The sequence below is a fragment of the Dermacentor andersoni genome, chromosome 6 (genome assembly GCF_023375885.2).
Source record: "Dermacentor andersoni chromosome 6, qqDerAnde1_hic_scaffold, whole genome shotgun sequence".
Taxonomy (NCBI): Eukaryota; Metazoa; Arthropoda; class Arachnida; order Ixodida; family Ixodidae; genus Dermacentor; species Dermacentor andersoni.
The window spans coordinates 177,129,666-177,149,396 of NC_092819.1; the positions used below are offsets into that span (position 1 = coordinate 177,129,666).

Sequence of the window (19,731 nt, forward strand, 5' to 3'; positions counted from 1 at the left end):
CCTATTGTGCCACAGGGAAAGCGCAAGTAGTAGACATGCAAGGAAACTCCACTTACAAGTACAGCGAGCACCTCGGCATCGAAGCACAAACTGAAAGAGCGCCAACGGGTTCGCTACATTGGTCTCGACGGTTCGCCGCCTATTGTGCCACAGGGAAAGCGCAAGTAGTAGACATGCAAGGAAACTCCACTTACAAGTACAGCGAGCACCTCGGCATCGAAGCACAAACTGAAAGAGCGCCAACGGGTTCGCTACATTGGTCTCGACGGTTCGCCGCCTATTGTGCCACAGGGAAAGCGCAAGTAGTAGACATGCAAGGAAACTCCACATACAAGTACAGCGAGCACCTCGGCATCGAAGCACAAACTGAAAGAGCGCCAACGGGTTCGCTACATTGGTCTCGACGGTTCGCCGCCTATTGTGCCACAGGGAAAGCGCAAGTAGTAGACATGCAAGGAAACTCCACTTACAAGTACAGCGAGCACCTCGGCATCGAAGCACAAACTGAAAGAGCGCCAACGGGTTCGCTACATTGGTCTCGACGGTTCGCCGCCTATTGTGCCACAGGGAAAGCGCAAGTAGTAGACATGCAAGGAAACTCCACATACAAGTACAGCGAGCACCTCGGCATCGAAGCACAAACTGAAAGAGCGCCAACGGGTTCGCTACATTGGTCTCGACGGTTCGCCGCCTATTGTGCCACAGGGAAAGCGCAAGTAGTAGACATGCAAGGAAACTCCACTTACAAGTACAGCGAGCACCTCGGCATCGAAGCACAAACTGAAAGAGCGCCAACGGGTTCGCTACATTGGTCTCGACGGTTCGCCGCCTATTGTGCCACAGGGAAAGCGCAAGTAGTAGACATGCAAGGAAACTCCACTTACAAGTACAGCGAGCACCTCGGCATCGAAGCACAAACTGAAAGAGCGCCAACGGGTTCGCTACATTGGTCTCGCCGGTTCGCCGCCTATTGTGCCACAGGGAAAGCGCAAGTAGTAGACATGCAAGGAAACTCCACATACAAGTACAGCGAGCACCTCGGCATCGAAGCACAAACTGAAAGAGCGCCAACGGGTTCGCTACATTGGTCTCGACGGTTCGCCGCCTATTGTGCCACAGGGAAAGCGCAAGTAGTAGACATGCAAGGAAACTCCACTTACAAGTACAGCGAGCACCTCGGCATCGAAGCACAAACTGAAAGAGCGCCAACGGGTTCGCTACATTGGTCTCGACGGTTCGCCGCCTATTGTGCCACAGGGAAAGCGCAAGTAGTAGACATGCAAGGAAACTCCACTTACAAGTACAGCGAGCACCTCGGCATCGAAGCACAAACTGAAAGAGCGCCAACGGGTTCGCTACATTGGTCTCGACGGTTCGCCGCCTATTGTGCCACAGGGAAAGCGCAAGTAGTAGACATGCAAGGAAACTCCACTTACAAGTACAGTGAGCACCTCGGCATCGAAGCACAAACTGAAAGAGCGCCAACGGGTTCGCTACATTGGTCTCGACGGTTCGCCGCCTATTGTGCCACAGGGAAAGCGCAAGTAGTAGACATGCAAGGAAACTCCACATACAAGTACAGCGAGCACCTCGGCATCGAAGCACAAACTGAAAGAGCGCCAACGGGTTCGCTACATTGGTCTCGACGGTTCGCCGCCTATTGTGCCACAGGGAAAGCGCAAGTAGTAGACATGCAAGGAAACTCCACTTACAAGTACAGCGAGCACCTCGGCATCGAAGCACAAACTGAAAGAGCGCCAACGGGTTCGCTACATTGGTCTCGACGGTTCGCCGCCTATTGTGCCACAGGGAAAGCGCAAGTAGTAGACATGCAAGGAAACTCCACTTACAAGTACAGCGAGCACCTCGGCATCGAAGCACAAACTGAAAGAGCGCCAACGGGTTCGCTACATTGGTCTCGACGGTTCGCCGCCTATTGTGCCACAGGGAAAGCGCAAGTAGTAGACATGCAAGGAAACTCCACATACAAGTACAGCGAGCACCTCGGCATCGAAGCACAAACTGAAAGAGCGCCAACGGGTTCGCTACATTGGTCTCGACGGTTCGCCGCCTATTGTGCCACAGGGAAAGCGCAAGTAGTAGACATGCAAGGAAACTCCACTTACAAGTACAGCGAGCACCTCGGCATCGAAGCACAAACTGAAAGAGCGCCAACGGGTTCGCTACATTGGTCTCGACGGTTCGCCGCCTATTGTGCCACAGGGAAAGCGCAAGTAGTAGACATGCAAGGAAACTCCACTTACAAGTACAGCGAGCACCTCGGCATCGAAGCACAAACTGAAAGAGCGCCAACGGGTTCGCTACATTGGTCTCGACGGTTCGCCGCCTATTGTGCCACAGGGAAAGCGCAAGTAGTAGACATGCAAGGAAACTCCACTTACAAGTACAGCGAGCACCTCGGCATCGAAGCACAAACTGAAAGAGCGCCAACGGGTTCGCTACATTGGTCTCGACGGTTCGCCGCCTATTGTGCCACAGGGAAAGCGCAAGTAGTAGACATGCAAGGAAACTCCACATACAAGTACAGCGAGCACCTCGGCATCGAAGCACAAACTGAAAGAGCGCCAACGGGTTCGCTACATTGGTCTCGACGGTTCGCCGCCTATTGTGCCACAGGGAAAGCGCAAGTAGTAGACATGCAAGGAAACTCCACTTACAAGTACAGCGAGCACCTCGGCATCGAAGCACAAACTGAAAGAGCGCCAACGGGTTCGCTACATTGGTCTCGACGGTTCGCCGCCTATTGTGCCACAGGGAAAGCGCAAGTAGTAGACATGCAAGGAAACTCCACTTACAAGTACAGCGAGCACCTCGGCATCGAAGCACAAACTGAAAGAGCGCCAACGGGTTCGCTACATTGGTCTCGACGGTTCGCCGCCTATTGTGCCACAGGGAAAGCGCAAGTAGTAGACATGCAAGGAAACTCCACTTACAAGTACAGCGAGCACCTCGGCATCGAAGCGCAAACTGAAAGAGCGCCAACGGGTTCGCTACATTGGTCTCGACGGTTCGCCGCCTATTGTGCCACAGGGAAAGCGCAAGTAGTAGACATGCAAGGAAACTCCACTTACAAGTACAGCGAGCACCTCGGCATCGAAGCACAAACTGAAAGAGCGCCAACGGGTTCGCTACATTGGTCTCGACGGTTCGCCGCCTATTGTGCCACAGGGAAAGCGCAAGTAGTAGACATGCAAGGAAACTCCACATACAAGTACAGCGAGCACCTCGGCATCGAAGCACAAACTGAAAGAGCGCCAACGGGTTCGCTACATTGGTCTCGACGGTTCGCCGCCTATTGTGCCACAGGGAAAGCGCAAGTAGTAGACATGCAAGGAAACTCCACTTACAAGTACAGCGAGCACCTCGGCATCGAAGCACAAACTGAAAGAGCGCCAACGGGTTCGCTACATTGGTCTCGACGGTTCGCCGCCTATTGTGCCACAGGGAAAGCGCAAGTAGTAGACATGCAAGGAAACTCCACATACAAGTACAGCGAGCACCTCGGCATCGAAGCACAAACTGAAAGAGCGCCAACGGGTTCGCTACATTGGTCTCGACGGTTCGCCGCCTATTGTGCCACAGGGAAAGCGCAAGTAGTAGACATGCAAGGAAACTCCACATACAAGTACAGCGAGCACCTCGGCATCGAAGCACAAACTGAAAGAGCGCCAACGGGTTCGCTACATTGGTCTCGACGGTTCGCCGCCTATTGTGCCACAGGGAAAGCGCAAGTAGTAGACATGCAAGGAAACTCCACTTACAAGTACAGCGAGCACCTCGGCATCGAAGCACAAACTGAAAGAGCGCCAACGGGTTCGCTACATTGGTCTCGACGGTTCGCCGCCTATTGTGCCACAGGGAAAGCGCAAGTAGTAGACATGCAAGGAAACTCCACATACAAGTACAGCGAGCACCTCGGCATCGAAGCACAAACTGAAAGAGCGCCAACGGGTTCGCTACATTGGTCTCGACGGTTCGCCGCCTATTGTGCCACAGGGAAAGCGCAAGTAGTAGACATGCAAGGAAACTCCACTTACAAGTACAGCGAGCACCTCGGCATCGAAGCACAAACTGAAAGAGCGCCAACGGGTTCGCTACATTGGTCTCGACGGTTCGCCGCCTATTGTGCCACAGGGAAAGCGCAAGTAGTAGACATGCAAGGAAACTCCACTTACATGTACAGCGAGCACCTCGGCATCGAAGCACAAACTGAAAGAGCGCCAACGGGTTCGCTACATTGGTCTCGACGGTTCGCCGCCTATTGTGCCACAGGGAAAGCGCAAGTAGTAGACATGCAAGGAAACTCCACATACAAGTACAGCGAGATCCACGGCATTGAAGCGCAAACTGAAAGAGCGCGAAAGCGGTCGCTACCTTGTTATCGACGCTGCGACGCATATTGTTACACAGAAAAAGCGCAAGTGGTAGACATGCAAGGAAAGGCCGCTAAGAGGTACAGGGAGCACCTCGGAAGCACAAACTGAAGGAGTGCGAACGGCGTCGCTAGATTGGTTTCGACGGTGCGCCGCCTACTGTGCCACAAGGAAAGCGCAAGTGGTAGGCATGCAAAGAAACGCTGCGTACATGCACAGCGAGCACCACGGCGTCCAAGCACAAACGGGAAGGGCGCGAACGCGGTCGCTGACGTTACATTGGTCTCGACGGTGCGCCTCCTATTGTGCCGCAGGGAAACGCAAGTAGTACAAATGCAAAGAAACGCTGCGTACATGCACAGCGAGCACCAGGGCGTTGAAGCACAAACTGAAAGAGCGCTAAAGCGGTAGCTACATTGGCATGGGCGCTGCGACGCATATTGTTACACAGGGAAAGCGCAAGTGGTAGACATGCAAGGAAAGGCCGCTAAGAAGCACAGGGAGCACCTCGGCATCGAAGCACAAACTGAAAGAGTGCGAAAGGCGTCGCTAGATTGGTTTCGACGGTGCGCTGTCTATTGTGCCACCGGGAAAGCGCAAGTGGTAGACATGCAAAGAAACGCTGTGTACATGCTCAGCGAACACCACTGCGTTGAAGCGCAAACTGAAAGGGCGTGAAAGCAGTCGTTACATTGGTGTCGACGCTGCGACGCCTATTGTTACACAGGGAAAACTCAAGTGATAGACAAGCAAAGAAACGGTGTGGAGCGAGCACCACAGAGTCGAAGTACAAAGGAGAAGGGCGCGAACGCGGTCGCTGATGGAACATTTGTCTCGACGGTGCGCCGCCTATTGTGCCACAGGGAAAGCGCAAGTTGTAGACATGCAATGAAACGTTGCGTACGTGCACACCGAGCAGCACGGCGTTGAAGCACAATATGAAAGAGCAGGAACGCTGTCGCTACATTGGTATCTACGCTGCTACGCCTATTGTTACACAGGGAAAGCGCAAGTGGTAGACCTTACTATTCCTTACCGCATGGGCCCCTAATGTGCAGTGTTAAAGATTGCATAACAAATGAGAATGACGAGGTGTCATTCCGCAATGCGTGCGGCATGGCCGTTGATCCTTTCTTGAACTTCTGCATTTTTATTTAGCGAATACACATGTAGGATTCTGTGGTGAAACGTATATACAGGCAAGGGGTGTGTGCATCGGGTCAAAGGTAGCTCCCATCCTAAGTAGCATTTTTTTGGGAAGCATAGACAGAGAGTTGGCCAAAGATTAAGAAGGTGTAGTAAGTAAGGTAGACAGATATGTCGATGACTAATTGATTTTAGGCCGTCCTGTAGAAAAGGGTGCTTTCAGGAATAGGGTTGTAGAAGCCTTCAATTCTATGGGCAAGGGCTTAACATTTACTTCGGAAATACCGGTACATAATAGGCTACAGTTTCTTGATGTCAAGTTGACATTCCTACCGGATCATGTGTGTTGGTCATTCTCACCCCGAGCTGGAAAACCGCTAATGAACTATGCCTCAAACCATTCCAGTATTGTGAAGAATGGGATAGTCATTTCGTGTTTCCGGTCAGCGTTGTTGAAGTCATGTCTCCACACTGTAAAGATTGCATTTTTTGAGCAAGTTGATAGGTTGAGAAAGGCTGGGTACCCGCTCGCTGTGATGCTGGCGTCGTGCGCTAGGCTAATGAAAGAACTTAAAAAGGATAAAGGACAATGCACAAAGAATCAAAGGCAGAAGGATGTAGCTTCCAAGGTTTCAGTGATTCCGTATGTGCACGGCCTTTCACACAGACTTAAAAAGGTGGCTGTTAGTTATGAAGTAAAAGTGGTATTTTCGGCAAAAAACAAAATAGGTAGTGTGTGTTCCAAGGTTAAAAAGAAGTTCGAAAGTAAGGATGATGTAAAGAAACAATGTAGTGTTAAACACCCGCGCAAGAACCAATTTGTTGATTGCGCGAAGAACGTTGTTTACCAGATTCCTATGACGTGTGGTCATGTGTACGCAGGGCAGACTGGGAGATGCATTAACACGAGGTTAAGGGAGCACTTGTCTAGTCTGAAAGGTCGCCCTAGTACGCATTTGGCAATGCATTGCTAAGGACATGATTGCTCCCCTTGTCTTACTGGTAGATATGCAACAAAACGCTGCGTACATGCATAGCGAGCACCATGGCATTGAAGCATAAACTGAAAGAGCGCGAACACGCTCGCTACATTGGTATCGACGCTGCGAGGCCATTTGCTACAGAGGGAAAGTGCAAGTGGCAGATATTCAAGGAAAGGCAGCTAAGAAGTACAGCGAGCACCTCGGCATCAAAGCACAAACTCAAATAGCGCGAACGTGGTCGCTAGATTGGTCTCGACGATGCGTCGTCTATTGTGCCACAGAAAAAGCGCAAATGGAAGACATGCAAAAAACGCTGAGGACATGCTCAGCGATCGCCACGGCGTTGAAGCACAAAAAAAAGGGCGTGAACGCAGTTGCTACATTGGTTTCGATGCTGCGAAGCCTATTGTTACACAGGGAAAGCGGAAGCGGTAGACATGCAAAAAAAAAACGCTGACTAGATGCACAGCGAGCACCATGGCGTTGAAGGATAAACTGAAAGAGCGCGAGCACGGTCGCTACATTGCAATCGACGCTGCGACGCCTATTGTTACACAGGCAAAGCGAAAGTGGTATACATGCAAGGAAACGGTGTGCAGCGAGCACCACGCCGTCGAAACAGAAACGGGAAGGGCGCGAACGCGGTCGCGGACGGTATATTAGTCTCGACGGTGCACCACCTTTTGTGCTACCGGGATGGGGAAAGTTTTAGACATGGAAAGAAATGCTGCGTATATGCATAGCGAGCACCATGGCGTTGAAGGGCAAACTGAAAAAGTGCGAGCACGGTCGCTAAATTGGTATCGACGCTGCTACGCCTATGTTTGCACTGGGAAGGCGCAAGTGGTAGACATGCAAGGAAACGCTGTGTACATGCACATCGAGCCCCATGGGGTTGAAGCACAAACTAAAAGAGCACGAACGCCGTCGCTACATTGGTACTGACGCTAAATGCTGCGTATATGCATAGCGAGCACCATGGCGTTGAAGGGCAAACTGAAAAAGTGCGAGCACGGTCGCTAAATTGGTATCGACGCTGCTACGCCTATGTTTGCACTGGGAAGGCGCAAGTGGTAGACATGCAAGGAAACGCTGTGTACATGCACATCGAGCCCCATGGGGTTGAAGCACAAACTAAAAGAGCACGAACGCCGTCGCTACATTGGTACTGACGCTACGACGCCTACTGCTACACAGGGAAATCGCAAGTGGTAGACATGCAAGGAGGTACGGCGTACATGCATGGCGACCACCACGGCGTTGAAGCACAAACTGAAAGGGCGTGAACGCAGTCGCTACATTTTAGTCGGCGCTGTGACACCTATTGTTACACAGGAAACCTGTAAGTGGCAGACATGCAAGGAAACGCCGCTAACAAGTACCACGAGCACCTCGGCATCGAAGCACAAACTGAAAGAGCGCGAACGGGGTCACTACATTGGTATCGACGCTGCGTCGCCTATTGTTACACAGAGAAAGTGACAGTGGTATACATGCAAAGAAGCGCTGCGTACATGCACAACCTGCACCACGGCGTTGACGCGCAAACTGAAGAGCACGAACGGGGTCGCTACATTGGTCTCGGCGGTGCGCCATCTATTGTGCCACAAGGAAAGCGCAAACAGTACATACAAAGAAACGGTGCGTACATGCACAGCGAACACCATGGCGTTGAAGCATAAACTGGAAGAGGGCGAACACGGTCTCTACATTGAAATCGACGCTCAGTCGCCTATTGTTACGCAGTGAAAGCGCAAGTGGTAGACATGCAAGGAAACGGTGCGCAGCGACCACTACGGCGTCGAAGCACAAACGGGAAGGGCGCGAACGCGGTCGCCAACGGTAGGTTGGTCTAGACGGTGCACCGCCTATTGCGCCACAGTGAAAGCGCGTGTTGCAGACATGCAATAAGATGCTTCAATAAAACTTGGTGCTGGGCTAGTTGGTGATGGATTCTTTAAAACTGATGGTAGCGCTAAAAAGGACGGACAAACGATGAAAAGACGACACGAGGACGAGGAAACGCTACTGACAACTGGTTTATTTTCCGAAAATGTTCTATATTTAAAAGAATCACAACACATGCGCACTACCGAACTGCACCAGCCTTCTCTATCGCAATATCGAAAACATGCACGCGAAGTGAAATGATAAAACACCCGAGCAGCAAGAAGTGAACACATGACCAATTGAAGAAAAGCCATATGTTATGGTTTTTCAAATTTCCCCAGAAGTGTGCGCTCAGCCGAGTACAAATTTATTGAAGCATCGCTGATGCACAGAACCTCCTTTTCTTGTACGTGGAAAGCTTCCAGCAAAACTCTAGCTTTCGCGCTTGCACTTCTTTCGCGCTTGCCGCAGGCTTCCCTTGCTCGCACCTCGTAGCTGTCGCTGAAACCCTCCTCAAGAAATTTGGCCCCCGACGAATGGAGGCTGCACCTGAATGCGTGAAGACCAAACCTGAGGTAATGCCTTACATTCATAAGGTTTCACACAACCTCAAGAAGGTGGCTAGCAGGCACAACGTGCCGCCTGTTTTTTCTGCGCCAAACAAGTTGGCGAGGCTGTGCCCCCGCATCTGCGGTGAAGGTCAGCGTGGTTGCAAAAAGCAGCATGAAGATGTCTTCGTCAGGTGTGCCCTAGGAGTGGTTTACTTTATCCCTCTGTCCTGCGGCAAGTGCTAAATCAGGCAGACGGGGCGTTGCCTCAATGACCGCTTAAGGGAACACTCTCAAAACTTAACAAAACAAGACAAACTTGCGAATTTAGTTTCGCATCTGATGGTTTGCGAGTGCGTGCCACGGTTTAAAAAAGCAAAGGTTCTGGGCAGAAGTGCAAGCGCGAAAGCTAGAGTTTTGCTGGAAGCTTTCCACGTACAAGAAAAGGAGGTTCTGTGCATCAGCGATGCTTCAATAAATTTGTACTCGGCTGAGCGCACACTTCTGGGGAAATTTGAAAAACCATAACGTATGGCTTTTCTTCAATTGGTCATGTGTTCACTTCTTGCTGCTCGGGTGTTTTATCATTTCACTTCGCGTGCATGTTTTCGATATTGCGATAAAGAAGGCTGGTGCAGTTCGGTAGTGCGCATGTGTTGTGATTCTTTTAAATATAGAACTTTTTCGGAAAATAAACCAGTTATCAGTAGCGTTTCCTCGTCCTCGTGTCGTCTTTTCATCGATTGTCCGTCCTTTTTAGCGCTACCATCACTTTTAAACAATGAAACGCTGCGTACGTGCATAGCGAGCACCACGGTTTGGAAGGACTAACTGAAAGAGCGCGGCCATGGTCGCTGAATTGGTGTCGGCGCTCTTACGCCTATTGTTATAAAGGCAAAGCGCAAGTGGTAGACATGCAAATAAGCATTGCGTACATACACAGCGAGCACCACGGTGTTGAAGCACAAACTGAAAGAGCGCCAACGCGGTCGCTAAATTGGTATTGACACTAGTACGCCTATTGTTACACAGGGAAGTGCACGTAGTAGATATGCAAAGAAACGCCGCTAACAAGTACAGCGAGAACCTCGGCATCGAAGGACAAAATGAAAAAGCGCGAACGGGGGCGCTAGATTGGTCTCAACGGTGCGCCGCCTATTGTGCCACAGGGACAGCGCAAGTGGTCGACATGCAAAGAAACGCTGCGTACATGTACAGCGAGCACCAGGGCTTTGAAAGAGAAACTGAAAGAGTGGGAACGCGGTAGCTATACCGGTATCGATGATGCGCCGCCTATTGCTACACAGGGAACGGGCAAATGGTAGACATGTCAAGAAATATTGCATACATGCACAGCGAGCACCACGGTGTTGAAGCACAAACTGAAAGAGAGCGAACGAAGTCGCGACATTGGTATCGACGATGCGCCGCCTATTGGGCCACAGGTAGTGTGGAAGTGGTAGACGTGCAAAGAAAGGCTGCGTACATGCACAGCGAGGACCACGGCGTTGAACCACAAACTGAAAGAGGGCGAACGCGGTCGCTAAATTGGTATCCACGCTGCGGCGCATATTTTTACACATGAAAAGCGCAAGTGGCAGGCATGCCAGGAAACTCCGCTAACAAGTACAGCGAGCAACTCGGCATCGAAGCAGAAACTTGAAGAGCGCAAACGGGGTCGCTAGATTTCTCTACACGGTGCGCCGCCTATGGTGTCACCGTGAAAGTGCAAGTGGTAGACATGCAAAAAAAACGCTGCGTACATGCACAGCGAGCATCACGGCGTTGAAGCACAAACTGGAAGAGCGCGAATGTGGTCGCTACGTTGGTATCGACGCTGCGACGCCTATTGTTACACAGGGTAAGCGCAAATGGTAGACAACCAAAGAAACGCCGCGAAAATACAAAGCCGGCGTCCCGGCGTCAGAGTACAAACGCGAAGGGCGCGAGCGTGGTCGCGGACGCGACGGATTAGTGTTGTTGTCCACTAATTTGCTAGCGCAGTCGATTCTTCGCCTTTCGGGCGAAACTACGACTTTTTCATTTTATAAACTTAATCGATATACTAAAGACGTGCCTCCACCTCCTCCACACTGACTGCGTCATCATCGGACCAATATAGCACGGACCAGGCCTCATCTTTATTCAGCCAGGCGGCTACGACATGACGTGTGCACTGACGCACTCACTTAAAATTAAATTATGGGGTTTTACGCGCCAAAATCACTTTCTGATTATGAGACATGTCGTAGTTGGGGACGCCGGAAATTCGGACTCCCTGGGGTTTTTAACGTGCACTAAATTTAAGCACACGCGTTTTTGCGCATTTCGTCCCCTTCGAAATGCGGCCGCTGTGGCCGGGATTAGATCCCGCGACCTCGTGCTCAGCATCCCAACACCATAGCCACTGAGCAACTGACGCCCGCACTAGGCCCACCTTTAGTCAGGTTCGAGTCCGACCCAGACCAAATGTACAATTTTTTTTTTCAAAAGTATTGAATCACTTTGTTTACAGGAGCCTCCCAGAAAAATTCGACGTCAATCCCAGCATGTTTTACGTGTTTTTGCTCTTTGCACCGCCGGCCATTTTTAGTACCATCTGTGGGTCACGCCGCCGCCGACTTCAACGGATTTCCTGGTAAAGGGAAATATAATGTCGCATTAAAACTCGGGCATTTCTCGCAAGCAGTACTCAAGGATAAACTATCGGACAAGCTTGAAAGGCCTCATTACATGGGCCTCTGAATAACTGCGACTGCAGTCACATTAGGTGTGACGCGTAGATGCACCAACACGGCTAGTAGACGAGATAAAGCGCTGTAGAGTCGGGTAAATTGGCATACCGATGCATTTATGTACGCTAGGAAGTAAGGTGGGGAAATAAAACTCTTCAACAAAAATTACCGAAAATTGTCCGAGTAAATAAAAAGTTGTCAGGTGACTTAACCTCTCGTTGAGTCGATGAAAGACCAAATGTACCTGGTAAGAGTTGGGGGTGAGGTAGGTGCGTAGTGATTGCGCATCGCGTTACTTCTCTCGTGAGGGGAGTAGGAGGAGCGCCATAATCAAACTACTTTGCTGCGCTCTTTGGGATCGGCTCACAATTTGACATATAGTGACGCGTTAAACAATTTCGCAACATTTCTGGGATTTAACATGTCAAAACTACGTTCGGAGTTTGGGGCACGCCGTTGTGAGGTACGCCGTTCTAAGGAGGAGGGGGGGGAGGTTGCAGTATCGGTGTATCGGTCTTGCAGTGCTCATGGCGAGCACGGAGTGGACCCTCTCCTTTCGCGCTTTTGAACTGCAAAGGTCTGCCGGCGTTTGCGCTCAGCCTTGGCCTCTACTTTTTCCACAGCCTCGGCGCCTCCGAAGTCGAGCTGCAGCGTGCGCCGCACAAGCTGCAGCACGTTGTTCCTGCTCCTGGTGAAGCTCCTCGCTTCTGATGGACCTCCTGGCTTCACTGCGATTAGCGTTTCACGAAAGCTCTTCAAGAACGCAGTGCTTTGCTGCAGAAACCCTGCATCAGCAGGTAATACCACGGCTGCTAAGCGTGGGAAAACGCTGGCCAAACTGGTAGGGTCTGCATAGCTGCTTTACAATATGTTCCAGCAAGCAAAGCTGTCTAACCGGATGTCTTAGAATACAGCTGCATCTGTGCACCAGTCTGTGTGACTGGAGCACGAACACGTCTAGCCATAGGGTGCTATAAGGTAAAAATGTTCCAAACTTTTCTATTCTAATTCTACAATCAGCCCACTGCGACTGATCAAAAACTTTTTTGGACCACCCCCCCTTCCCCTGTCTCTCAGACGACGTCACGAAAATCGCGATAGCTCCCCATCTGATATGACGTGTACATACTGATTCTGCATAATTTGACCGAACAAAACAAAAATAGTTACTTCTGATTCGACGCCTTTTTGCCATTGGCCCTTGGCGATTGGTCAAAAGTTTTTGGGCAGCACCTACTTCACCTGCCTCTCATGCGACGTCACAAAACCGCAAGAACTTACCGCGTCAAAGTGACGTGTACGCGTTAAAGAGGCATTAATATGCCGAAGAAAACGGAATTTTATTCTGAATAGCCGCAGGCTGCCCCGTTCCGAAAGGAATAAAAGATGGCTGCCGCCGATCGCTCCTGCACTAGCTACTCGCCCCTGCCGGAGAGCATGGGTTTATTTGCGTGTAATAAAACATTTTGCGTGGCCGTGTAACGTTTTCGAGAACTTTCGGCACGTTTACGACCTCGTGCTGCTAGCTCTTCTTTGCGAAGGATCCGTTTCAGTGTCATTCTTAAACTTCCGTTGCCTGTCGCCGCGATTGTCGACGAGCCACCGCAAGCTAAGTAAGAGAAAGCGGACCAATCGCAGACGCCGGCACCACCCTCTTGACCCGGTTATCGATATTCAGTGCAGTGGCTCGGTCCCATCGAATCTCTCTCCACTTGAGCATGCTCCTCGCCTCTTGTGAGCCAATTAGAGAATACAAGCCGCTCAGTGCAGGCAATGTTGTTTGTTTTTCAAGCAAACAAAAGTGACCTCCTATGAACGAGGGGAGCGTCTGATTGGTTTGTTCAGACAACCCTGCGGGTGACCGCCTGATGCTTGCGTCGGCGGTTACGCAAATTTGACATCACAAGATTGGAATAAAAACATATTGGAATAGTTTTACGTTATACGGCCCATATTTTGCCACTTTAGCATTCAAATTATGACGCAAAGGGAAAGCGTAAAGCGTTGTGAACAATGATCTTGATAAAATATTGTCACATAGGTGACGGTGAGCTGCCTGTCACGCAAGCAGACAGAAAGGGACACTGCGTCGGCGGTAAACTTGAGAGTTTATTGGGCGAGAAAGAGAGAGAAAATTTTATTGATTGAAACGATTTACGTGCCGTGGTTCGCCCTTTAGCCCATTGCCCCGCTGTTCTCGGCTACCCGCTTGACGTGTCTTATGAACGAGTGTTGTCCCGCCCGGTCTGGGCGGGTAAGCTGTGCCTCCCATTGCTCCATTGTGTGGTGCGTTTTATCAAACGAGTGGGATTCACAAACTCAAGTAATGTGTTGGGCGAACTTGTGCCCTAAAGCAACCGAACAACTCGGTGATGGCGAAAACAGCAAGCTCGCCTACGGCGCTCGTCGGACTAAGCCAGCGCAAGCGGTGGTCCCGTATTTATACATTTCGCGTCCATGATCGAAACGCGTCAAGCAACGCCGCTCGCGTCGCAGCGACGCGAGCTGCGGTGCTCGCGTCGAAATAAACGCATGTGGCATTACCCCCCCCCCCCACCCCCCCCGTGAAAAAGTATCGCCCCGATGCTAACCACAACAAGAAACTTGTAAGAATGCAGGCAATCATAGAAAACGAAAAAAAAAGCAATGTCTGTTAGTCCGTTAACGCTCAAAAAGCTTTTTGAGGCACGCGATGTTGACCATCTCAACCATCGCGCGACGTCGCACTCCATCGAGCACAACCTCGTGGACTAGCGGCGCAAGTCGTCGAGTTATCTTGTAGGGCCCGATGTAACGGCGCAGGAGCTTCTCACTAAGGCCGCCGCAACGAATCGGTGTCCACACCATAACGCGTTCACCAAGTGCGTACTCGGCCTAGTCGTCGTACGTTGTAGAGTCGGGCGTCGACGTTTTGCTGCTCTTTAATACGCATTCGGGCGAGCTGGCTAGCTTCCTCGGCGCGTTCAAGGAAGCCGGCCACGTCTGCATGAATGTTGCCGTCTTCAACGTGAGGCAACCTCGTATCAACATCGTATCATGGTGGCGACTTGGCGATCGAAGACAACCTCGAATGGCGCCATCTGCGTTGTCTCCTATGGCGCAGTTTTGTGCGCGAACGTCACGTACGAAAGGATTTCGTCCCAAGTCTTGTGACCGACGTCGACATGCATGGAGAGCATATCGGCGAAAGTTTTATTTAAACGCTCCGTAAGGCAGTTTATCTGCGGGTGGTACGCTGTAGTGCGCCGATGGCTCGTGTGGCTCAAGTGCAGAATCTGTTGCGTGAGTTCTGCTGCGATATTCTTTACAAAGAATCTGGCTACCTTGATTGCATTTCCCGATGGTAACGCCGCTGTCTCAGCATAGCGCGTCAGGTAGTCCGTTGCTACCACTATCCACCTGTTTTCGAAAGTAGACGTCGGGAAGGGGCAAAGCAGATCCATCCCTATCCGCTGGAATGGTTTCCATGGTGGCTCGATTGGTTGCAGGAGGCCGGCTGGCCTTGTGGGCGGTGTTTTCCGACGTTGGCAATCTCGGCAGGTTTTCACGTATCGTACGACGTCTGCGTTTGTTCAGGCAGGGCCAGTAGTATTTTCGTGGATTCTTCTGAGTGCGAGTGAATCCCAGATGCCCTGCTGTCGGCTCATGGTGAGACGCTTCTAAAATCTCTTGCCCTAGCCTGCCTGGCACGACGAGCAGGTATGCCGCTTTGTACGGCGTTTTTCTTCCCAAGCACGTTGCCGCGCAGGCACAGCGACGAAAGCGCGCGCCTGAATGCCTTTGGCGCCGAATGGGTCTTGCCTTCGATATATTCGACGACACAGCGTAGATCAGGATGGGCACGTTGATCTTGTGCAAATGTGTTAGAGCTTATGGGCCCAAGAGAGGCGTCGTCGTCGCCGGGCGGGGCAGATTCAACAGGGGCTCTCGAAAGGCTGTCGGCGTCTGTGTTCTTTCAGCCTGACTTATACACGACGGTGACGTCGAACTCCTGTAGTCGCAGGCTTCAACGAGCGAGGCGACCTGACGGGTCTGTCAGGTTAGCGAGCCAGAACAAAGCACGGTGGTGTCTGACGACCTTTAACTGCTTCCCGTAAAGATACGACCGAAATTTTGTGACCGTCCAAAACCACAGCTCGGTATTCCTCTTCGGTCGTCGAATAGTTCGATTCGGCTTTCGACAGGGATCTGCTCGCGTAGGCGATGGCTTGCTCGAGGCCGTTCTTCTTTTGAGTCATCACAGCACCGAGTCCTATAGCGCTTGCATCCGTGTGGATCTCGGTGTCGGCGCTCTCGTAGAAATGGTCGAGTACTGGCGGTGACTGCAAGCATCTTTGAAGTTCGCGAGAAGCGTCTTCTTGGGGCTTCTTCCATGTAAACTACACGTCAGCTTTCGTAAGGCGAGTGAGAGGCTCGGCGTTCCGTAAGAAATCTCCGACAGAACGCCTCTAATACCCACAGAGCCCCGAAAATTTACGAACACCTTTCTTTTCACTGGGTATCGGGAAACTTTTGATGGCAGCCGTCTTTTTGGGGTCCGGGCGCACGCCTTCACGATTAACTACGTGGCCGAGGAACAGGAGCTCTTGGTAGGCGAACCGACATTTCTTTGGTTTCAGAGTGAGTCCCGACTCCTTAATTGGCTCTAGCACGGTCTGCAGCCTGTTAAGGTGCTCATCGAAGGTGGATACGAAAACGACTACGTCGTCGAGATATACGAGATATATCTGCCATTTCAACCCAGACAACACGGTATCCATAACACGCTGAAATGTCGCTGGCGCTGGGCATAGTCCGAATGGCATAACTTTAAACTCGTAAAGACCGTCCGACGTGATGAAGGCAGTCTTCTCACGGTCCCTCGCGTCGATCTATATCTTCCAGTATCCTCTCCGGAGGTCCATCGACGAAAAATACTTGGCATTGCACAGTCGACCTAACGTGTCGTCGATTCTCGGAAGCGGGTAGACGTCTTTTTTTCGTGACGCTGTTTAGACGCCTATTATCGACGCAAAATCGTAGGGTACCGTCTTTCTTCTTTATGAGCACCACGGCGGAACACCACGGGGTCTTGGACGGCTCAATGACGTCGTCGCGAAGCATTTCTTCAACTTGTGTCTTGATTGTTTCACGTTCTCGCGCAGAAACTTCATAGAGACTTTGGCGGACGGGACGAGCCGATTCCTCAGTTATAATCCGATGCCTCGCTATCTGCGTTTGCCGGATCCTCGATGACATTGAAAAACATTCGGCATATCGCAGAAGAAGGTGACGAACATTTTCTTGGTTTTGTTGAGGTAGGGCGGGGATAAGGTTGAAGTTCATCTCATCAGTCACCGTCGACGATGCCTCATGGGACGACTTGGAGAGCGCAAAGGCGTCGCTTACTTCGGCGAACTCTTCGAAGAAAGCGGTCGTCGTAGACCTGTTGAGGTCTACGACGTTTTGTTCCTTGCTGAAATTGGTTTTTAGCAGAGCCGCTCTGCCTTAACGGAGATGGACAACACCGCATGTGACGCTAATTTGGTGATCCAGCAGCAGCTGCGAGTTCACTTCGACAATCGCTTCGCCACTTGAGAACGCGTCTGTTTGGACAACTGCCATGACGCTCGCATTTGGCGGGATACTCACTTGATCGTCGAGGATGGTGAAAGCGGCGCAATTATAATTATTACTTTGCATTGTTTCTGCCTGTTTGGTCGTCAGTGTTATGGTTTTCGTCGGCGGGTCGATCAGCGCACTGTTTTGTGGCCTCCAGCCGCGGCATCGAAATTGTAGTGCCGGGTCGTGGCTTCGGATTTTGTGGCGTCGTTGCGTGGATTCGTAGCGGCGTAGCATTGCGTCGTGTCGTCGCTGCTTCGGGTCGCGTCGTGGCGTCGGAATCTAACGAGGCGTCGGAATGCGTCGAGGCGTCGGAATTCGTCGTGGTTGTAGGAGGGTTTTTCGGTCTTCGCTCGATAGCGGCGTCACTTCCCGACGCCGCTGGCTTTAGTTTGCCCTACGAGGGCTCGGTGACCTTCTCCTCGCGTACCGTTGGTGAGGCAAATAGCACAGGGTGAGTAGGGTGACGGGGACCTGAAGCAACGTGGGGCAGCATCTTCGTTCGCTCGAAGACGCCTCACTTTCTCGACGCCGCTGGCCAGAAAATGGTCGTGGGACGTCGATGTTGTACCCGCCGAGGCCCATCTGACGGTAGGGGCACTCTCGTAGAAGGTGGCCGGCTTCACCGCAGTCAAAACAAAGCGGCCGTCGATCTGGGGTCCTCCAGATGTCAGTCTTCCTCGTGGTGGTTTGTCGGAACGTGTTTGAACGGACGGCCTGCTGCGGGCGCGGCGGCGGCGGGTAGGTTTGCCTGCATCGAGGTGGCGTGTAAGTTTCCCTTCGCCAGCTGGTTGGCCTCGCTTGGCTTTGCAGAGTGGCGGCATAAGTTCAAACGCGTGGCTTCTAGCAAGGTGGCGATTGGGTCGGTGCTGTTTCGGCGGGATCGAGTGTTCCCAGCGCTTGCTGTACTTCGTCCCTCACGACGTCGTCGAGCGAGGATATTTGTGGTTGCGCATACGGTAGCAACTTGCGCAGCTCATCGCACACGATGGCGCGGACGGTATCTCGAAGGGCCACCACGGAGGCACTTCGGGGATAGTCGCAGTCTGAGGGAGGAGCGCGTAAGTTGCGGTCGTACTGCCTTGCGCGAAGCTCGAGCGTCTTCTCAATAATGGCCGCTTCGCTAATCCATTCGGCGACAGTCCTCGGCGTGTTGCGAATGAGAGCGACGAAAAGTTGCTCCTTGACGGCCCTCATAAGGCACTGAAGCGTCTTGTCTTCAGTCATGCTGGCGTCCACGTGGCGGAAGAACTTTTGCATTTCTTCCGCAAAGACGGTTACGGACACGTTTCGATACTTCTGTCGAGATTGAAGCAAGGCCTCAGCTCGTTCTTTGCGCAGAATACTTGAGAAAGCTGCAGATAAGTGCCTCTTAAAAGCCTCCCACGTTTCAAGGACAGCTCCTGGTTCTCGCACGAGGTTCTAGCAGAGTCTTCGAGAGAGAAGACGTTCCGAAGTTTGACTTCTTAAAACCATGAAAACCATCAAAACCAATGAAATCTGTATATTTATGTTTAATTATCGACGGCGGCAAAAGACAGAATTAGTGTTCATACAATTGGTACGGCAATAAAACACGCCACGCACCTCAACACGCTGGCTTGCACACTGGAAGTGCTCAAGGATGGTCTAAGCGGACAACAGAGGCAAGCGCCCGTGTTCTACGGGTTAAAACGTCGGGTTGCTGTGGTAGGGTTTCTCTGTTCTAATGTTGCCGTCGAAATTTTTAACTTGTGCTTATTATGTGTATGTATTAAGAAGCAATGGCTTCACCCTACGCTTTTATGCTCGAAGCACGGGCTAGCACGCCGAAGATGAAGAGGCGAAGCGATGGTGATGTGGATACAGAAGACGACGCCCATAATAAAAATGCTCACAAGTTGTTGCCCCCGTGGACGGAAGCGGCTTCCCTGGCCACTAATTAAGTTAGCATGGAGCGCCGACGGAATGTTTGAGGCGGGAAACACGCACGATCTCTGACCCACGGCAGCGTCGGTCAGTCGGTTTGTCAACAGGCATAACACTATAGTTCACCGCTGAGGTCTTATCCACGAGTTTGTAGGGGCCGATGCACCGAGATTGAAGCTCATCACATAAACCAGGCATTCGCACAGGGGTCCAAAGCCGCACATTGTCACCAGGATGGTGGAAAACGACATGGTGAGTGGCATCCTAACGGCTCTTGCGGCCTTCTTGGCAAGCACGGTGGCAACATCGGGCAAGACGGGACACGGATTGGTGGCAAATTAATGGCAAGCGTTGACACGGCCTGAAAAGAAAGAAACGTTGCAGGCAGAGTTCGCATGTCGCTCGTAGACCAGGAAAAGTGGATAGTAGCCTGTGGTTCACTGGACAGAGCTGTTGAAGACAACAGTTACAAAGGGGAGAATGGCACCCCAGTTACGATGCTCAGACTAGATACACTTGCACAGCC

The 19,731-nt window shown here is 51.6% G+C and overlaps 1 protein-coding gene across 1 annotated transcript in view; it reads right to left on the reverse strand.

Moving 5' to 3' along the window:
• The window catches only part of LOC126523916 (uncharacterized), a 469,956-nt gene that overhangs the window by 108,975 nt on the left and 341,250 nt on the right, over window positions 1-19,731 (reverse strand). The window lies entirely within an intron of this gene.